Source organism: Cucurbita pepo, chromosome 16 (genome assembly GCF_057944985.1).
Source record: "Cucurbita pepo subsp. pepo isolate OVF chromosome 16, ASM5794498v1, whole genome shotgun sequence".
In the NCBI taxonomy this organism is placed as follows: Eukaryota; Viridiplantae; Streptophyta; class Magnoliopsida; order Cucurbitales; family Cucurbitaceae; genus Cucurbita; species Cucurbita pepo.
This window is the reverse complement of record NC_141813.1, coordinates 4,207,040-4,214,157: the sequence shown is the minus strand read 5'-3', so window position 1 is coordinate 4,214,157 and position 7,118 is coordinate 4,207,040.

Genomic DNA, 7,118 nt, shown 5'->3' with positions numbered 1-7,118 from the left:
GTGGTTCACCTCTCCCTAATAGGTCTTCCATCTTCCGGTACCTGGCCGAGAGGTTGACCGATTGCTCGGTGTCCCTGGCGGCATGTCCTCCAGACTCCACGTCTTGTTCGGCCGCCTCTTCCTAAAAATGGGTGGAGAGTGGCCAACTGAATCTGTGCCACTTCCTAGAAAATTGCCGTCTAAGAATTCGCTAATCAATTCGACGTGTTTGTCAAATGGTCAAACGGAGAATTAAATGTAAACGTGTGAATCTAAATAAGGAAAAACAAAGGTTTTATCTAACATTCTTTGTCTCCTTCTATGTTAGTGTGTGTGAGATTTATTTCACAAATTTATGAGTTTTCTTTAATAAATTTGTATCAAGCCAATGGCGAATGTGACGGGTCAAATGCCGCTACTGCGACTAACGAAGACAAACTACCAGAATTGGAGCATTCATATGAAAGCTTTTCTCGGTTCTCCAGATGCATGGGAGGTGGTCGAAGAAGGGTTAGAAGAACCAAAAGATATCGCGGGTTATACAGCGACACGAAACAAGGCGTGAAAAGAGGTGCGATCAAAGGATAAGGGGGCACTATACATGTTGTTCTGAGTCGTTGATGAGTTGGGCTTTGAGAAGCTTGCCAGTGCAACTACTTCAAAAGAAGTGTGGGACACTTTAGGAAAAGTGGTCAAAGGAATTGACCTAATCAAGCAAGTGCGTCTCCAAACTCTTCGTTGCAAGTAGGAGAGCATGAAGATGAAGGAGTCAGAAGGTGTATCTGACTACACCACGCATGTACAAATTGTGGTAAACCAACTCAACCGAAATGAAGAAATGTTAGCCAAGACGCGGGTTTTGGAATAGATTTTAAGGTCATTAACAAACAACTTTGAGAATGTTGTATGCACGATAGAAGAGTTAAAGAACCTAGCGATGTTCACAGTCGATGAGCTAGCCGGTTCTCTCGAGGCACACGAGCAACGTAAGAAGAAGAAGGAGGAAACACTCAATCAAGCACTTCAAACCAAGGCGTCAATCAAAGATGAAAAGGTACTCTACTCTCAAAATTTTGAAGGTATAGGTTTTGGCCGTGAAAGTAGTAAAAATGGTTATGGTGGTCAAGGCAGCAGTCATGAAGGATACTATAAGAAGAAGGGACAGTCGAGCCAAGAAAATTGGCGTGGAAGAGGACGCAGTCGAGGAAGAGGCTGCCGATCAATTTACTCCAACATTCAGTGCTACAAATGTCACAAATATGGTCACTATGCGAACGATTGTAACTCCAACAAATGTTACAATTGTGGCAGAGGGACAATTTGCAAAAGATTGTCGAGCCGATAAAAAGGTGGAAGAAACAATCAACCTAGCCTTGGATGACGCAACAAACGAAGGTCTTCTCTTGATGGCTCAAAATGAAGATCTGAAAGCGAAAGAACACGACGGAGCAAAATATGATGGCGGTAGTTGTGAGGTGGTGGAAGCCATTGGAAATGAGAGGATACGTAGCGGATTTGGCAAAATCGCGATATCGAAGATGAGAAAATCGAAGAAGGAATCTGGATTGAACACGCGATCGGCGAACGGGCCAAAGAAACTTCCAGATCATCAGAAGGAGAACAGAGATTTAGAGCAACAACCAAAATCTGCCGTGGATAAATCTGTGGAGAAGTCTGAGTTGCAGACGTTGAAATCGCTAAACGAGCGCCTTTTGAAGGACAAAGTAGAGATTGAAAAAGAAAAGAATGCTTTTAAAAATGGAGATTGAAAGGTTAGAGAAGGAAGTGGCAGAGCTGAGTGAGAGTTCTTTCTGTCTCAAATAGGAGAAGGAAGAGAATGAGAAGGTAATTTCTTAGCTGTTGAAGAGAATTGAAGAAGGTGTGGAGAAAGAGAGGTCAGCTGCTGATGAGTCATGGGTTCAAATCCGGAGGCGCGCGCTAGGAAGTGAAATTCTTTACATTGAAGCGTGGCACCATGCGGATTGGGTCAAACATCCTTCGAGTCAAACTGGGTTAGACATGGGCGTGGGTCGGAAGAGCTACCACATGTCACATATCGAGTGGAGACGCGTCACTTTACAACGTGCCAGACGCATTATTCCACCTAATCGTCAATACGTATCCCTCAGGCTGTCTGACACGCGGCTTGCCTGCTGTCTGACGCGCTTTCCCTCCCGCAAGTCGACATGTGGCTTGCCAGAAATTTTTCTCTACTGACAGTCGCAATACTGAATTTGGCCTTCAAAGTCAGTTCATTTACCTCCTTCTTGTTCCTGAAAGGACTCTCAGAAATCTACGAGTTTCATCCTTCATAGAAGAACATATCGAACGGCTCAGATCTAAAGAAAAAGGTGTGAAAGTCATTTACCTTCTTTTTGTTCCTAAAAGGACTCTCAGAAATCCACGAATTTCATATGAAGACCATATTGAACGGCTCAGATCTAAAGAAAAATTGTGAAAGTTATTTACCTCGCAGGTCACGTCGGTTTAAAGTTTGTAGTGTTGTAACCCCGTATCATGAAAAGATATTATTAAGAATTAATGAAATTTGGCCTATGTGATTGTCGAACCTACAACCTTCACGTTATTAACACGACAATTAACCAACTGAGCTAATAGGGCATAAGTTTTATGCACATTATAGATCGTTGGCTCCTAACGCAGTCAATCGAGTTTCGTTTATATAACTTTATGCATAATAAACTTTAAAAAAAAGTTTGCAGTGTTTTAACTCGTATCATGAAAAGTTATTATTAAAAATTAATGAAATTAGTCGATGCAGGTGTCAAACCTACGACCTTTGCGTTATTAGCACAACGCTCTAACCAACTGAGCTAATAGGCCATAGGTTTTATGCACATTGTAGATCGATAGTTCCTAATTTAGTCAATCGAGTTTAGGTTACATAATTTTATGCATAATAAACTTAAAACTTTAAGTCATTATCTTTAAAGTTCGTAATGTTGTAACCCCGTATCATGAAAAGATATTATTAAGAAGAAATGAAATTTGCCCATGCAAGTGTCAAACCAATGACCTTCACATTATTAGCATGACGTTCTAATCAACTGAGCTAATAGGCCATAGGCTTAAGGGCTCATCTTGTTATCTTTTTTTGTCTCTGATTAGCCTCCTAATCGATATGAACACTATTATAAAACAAGTCTTGAAACCTTGTTCAATATCTGATTCATAAAAATTACTTAAGCTATGGGAAATTAGTGAGCCCAACAACATCATTGTAACTCTGATCTCGTGTTGGTATTAATGTTGGAATAACTTAGATATAACATTCAACCTTAATTCAAACCTTCCTAATTTCTTCCTGGTGATTTAGTTTCTTCCTTTAACAAGATCATGACTTGATTAGTCTATATATCTTACTTTATCTTTTAAGTCACAGACTATAAATCTTGCTAAAGTATTCAATCATTGACCACTTAGATCTAAACAGTTACTTAGTGTTTTCATTCTCAACTTATTAATACAATCTCCAATAAATACAAAGTTAATAGTGAGAAAAGAAAAAACAACTCGCATTCTAAAGACATGTAAATAAAATATAGATTGTCAAGTAGTAGATTGTCAATTATAAGTCGGTTTGGACTACTCTTTATTAACTCCAATTTGGCGTGGAAGGGTTGGATTGCAACTCATCCTCACCATCACGTTCTTTCTTGGCATATTTTTTTTAGGATTGCACAATATCTCACATTTATATTAAAACAAATAATAGGAGAGAGAAAATAAAAAAAAAAGAATATGTGTTAGATATTTATATTGATGACTTCGAGTATGAATACAAAAAAATTCACAAAATACATCTTTAAAATGGTAGATATGGTTCCATTTACTATATGTATTTTTATTATGTATAACAATCTACCGTATATAATAATTTACATTCATTACTATACATTAGATGTTTCTTATATACGACCACTAAGAATAAATGTCATTACCTATAGTCTTACTATGTGTAGCCCGTCATTGAGTAAGTTATAAATACGCAACCGACTTCTGAGTGAACAAAACTTTCATATAAGTCTTTTAATAAAAAGGAAGTTTTCATTTAAGTTCTCCCCTGATGAATTTAAAAAGTAATTTTCATTAAATTCAAACGTGCTTGTAAGGAAATAAATTTAAACAAAGAAAGTAGTGACAACATTAGAAATAACAATACGTGACTACCCTACTTTTCCATTAAAAAATAAGGTTACTACATGTATGTCTTAACTATTAAGTGGGTCCGTCCATCTACAAATATTGAGGTATATAGGTTCTTGGGTCTAACAGGGTAGTATCTACGTTTCGTGCGAGATTTTGCCAATATAGTTTCACCACTCATGCACCAGACTAGGATGGTTGTTCCATTTGTGCGGGCTGAGACATTTGAAGCGAGCTTCCAAGGTTTGAAGCACAGGTTAGTGTCGATGCCAGTATTTATAGTTCTAAAGATTTAGGAGGTTATATTGTTTGTAGTGATGCCTCAAAGAAAGGGTTCGAGTGTATGTGGATACAACATTGGAAGGTCATAGCCTATACATCTCATTAGTTAAAGGACATGCATCTCGTCAGTTATATTGGAATTGATCATAATGTTTAGTTAAGTTAAGTTATTAGTAGGTCCTAAACATGTTATATTAATTGCTATAGGTAAGAGTTAGACATTGGATTGTTGTTTCAAGGTGTCTACCAAATTGTTAATGGATTGTTGTTTCAAGGTGTCTACCAAATTGTTAATAACTTTGGCCAAGACCAACCAAGTAAGTGACCTTATTGTTTGAGTTAGGCTATTGTTTGATCTACGAGGGTGCATGTCATGTGGCTTATAATTGTACCATAAATATGTGTTATGTTTATGTATCTTTGTATTGGTATGAGACGTATGTCACGTATGCATGTAAACCCATTACACTATTTTTTTGAATGAACTAAAACGTCATGAATGAAATGTATATCTTACATGTAAAGTTTGTGATGAATTGTGAGATGTCATGCATACATGTTACATAAATGAACTCTGTTATGAAAGGAAAAAGAAATGAAAGATATTAAATGTTATGTTATGAAATGTAAATTATGGAACCTTATGCATGTTTGTATATCATATGCATTGGGATACTTTTTCATTATGTTATGTTAGTACGGGCGCGTACGTTTGATATTTATGTTCGTCGTGTTATCATGCTAGCATTTTTTTTTTCTGTTGCATGTGGTGACGTATAATGTGTTGTGCCCGACCAAGTCAAGCCTAGGGGTACGATACGAGCCCACCTTGTGGGCCAGTGTGCATGGACGTAGGTCGTGTATGAAGAAGTACCATGCATCCAATCCTTCCCGAAACTATAAGAGCCCAAGGCTATGTTATGTTTATAAAAGATAGGTCTCACTCATATATTGCATGTGTTTACGTATCAAACTCCAACAGTTTGGTCACTTACTGAGTATTTTATAAAATACTCAAGCCACGTACAAACTTAATCTCTCCGGTAAAGGTAAAGATCCTATGAACTGATGAAGGTGAACGTTGGGCAGACCATGGAAGTCAGAATAGACAATAATAGGACAGTTGAATGTTTTGAATGTCTTGAATTTTAAGTGCGTACATGATAGGACATAATGGATTTCAGTCAATTTTGTTAGGTGTTTGTGTGAAGCTTGATTTTCCTTTAAAACGGTTGAAATTCATGTTTTGAATTGATTATGTAAGTCCATGACCTCATTTTAAAAATGTCTATTATGAATTTCCGCATTTATGATTTAAGCAGGCATGAGTTGACGTCACTAATTAGCTTAAGAAACTTAGGGGTGTTACATTTTATGTTCTGATATGAATGAAATATATGTTATGAATCTACGTTGTGATATGAATGATATATAATGCTTGAACCTTCACATATTACACCACGCGTATTTTGTTAACATGTTCACGTTGTGCCTATGAGACATTGATAAACCATGTATATTATCCATAAAATATTTGTCCAGTATACGTATGTGTGTCTCATAGGAATGCTATGTCATGAAAAATAAAATGGATTTATGATTTGCATCATAACTATGTATCATGATTCGAAACTATAGGACCTCATTCATTTCGCATGTCAAATACATCGAGAGACTTTCTCGTTATGATTAGTACACATGTGTACACTTTCTTATTATGTACACTATGATATTATTCATGCTCCTTTCCCTTTGTGGTTTTTGGCAACGTTAGTGTTCGCTAGCCTGTCATCAGACCCATGAGGTATGTATACGAGCTCACTTAATGAACCCATGTGCGCATGTGTGTTTCATGTATAGAAAAGTACTACACATCAAACCTTACTCGAACTTGAAGTAGAGAATAAGGTCAGGATGTCTTAAGAAAAGATAGATCCCACCATGATTGTATGTGATTGCATTTTTTAACCTCAATAGTGGGGTTACTTACTAAGTATTTTTAAATACTCAAGTCACGTGCTACTTCTTTTTTAGGTAAAGGTAAGCCAACAATGTATGAATTACGGTGTCACTGTGGAGACCATGGAAGTGAAGTCAAGGTAGTTGCATTTGCATTTGATGTAGTAGCCCTTAGATTTGATAAGTGTGTTGCATTATTTTAAATTATTGTATTTTGATTTCGATATTTGTTGGTTTAAATGGTTTTTTATGAATCGTTGAGTCCTTAGCATTGTTTTAGTAAATTATTTTAAAGGATTTCTGCACTTGGTAATCATGACATGCATGTCGTAGGGACATAATTTTTTAATGGAAAATTAGAGTCGTTAGACAATAAGTAATCGATTGTACTCGATATATAATCTAAATTTTTTTAATTCTCGTACTCATTTAAAATGCATTCAAGTACATCAATTGATAAACTATTTATTATATTTTATGGTGTATCAAATTGTTCATGTAATAGTTAAAAATAAAAACAAAAGTCCCCGTGGAAGGAATGGAAATCATGACGAGTTGTGAGAATTCTCGTGAATCCAATTGTCCATGCCAGATTCAAAAAAAATACTTCACTCATTTAATTTAGATCCATGATATGTCATTTCTCCCTCCTTAATTTGAGATACCTTTCACTTGTAGTTTAGGCACTTTCCCAGCAAATGTTTCATAAACTTGTGGGATTAAAAGAAAGT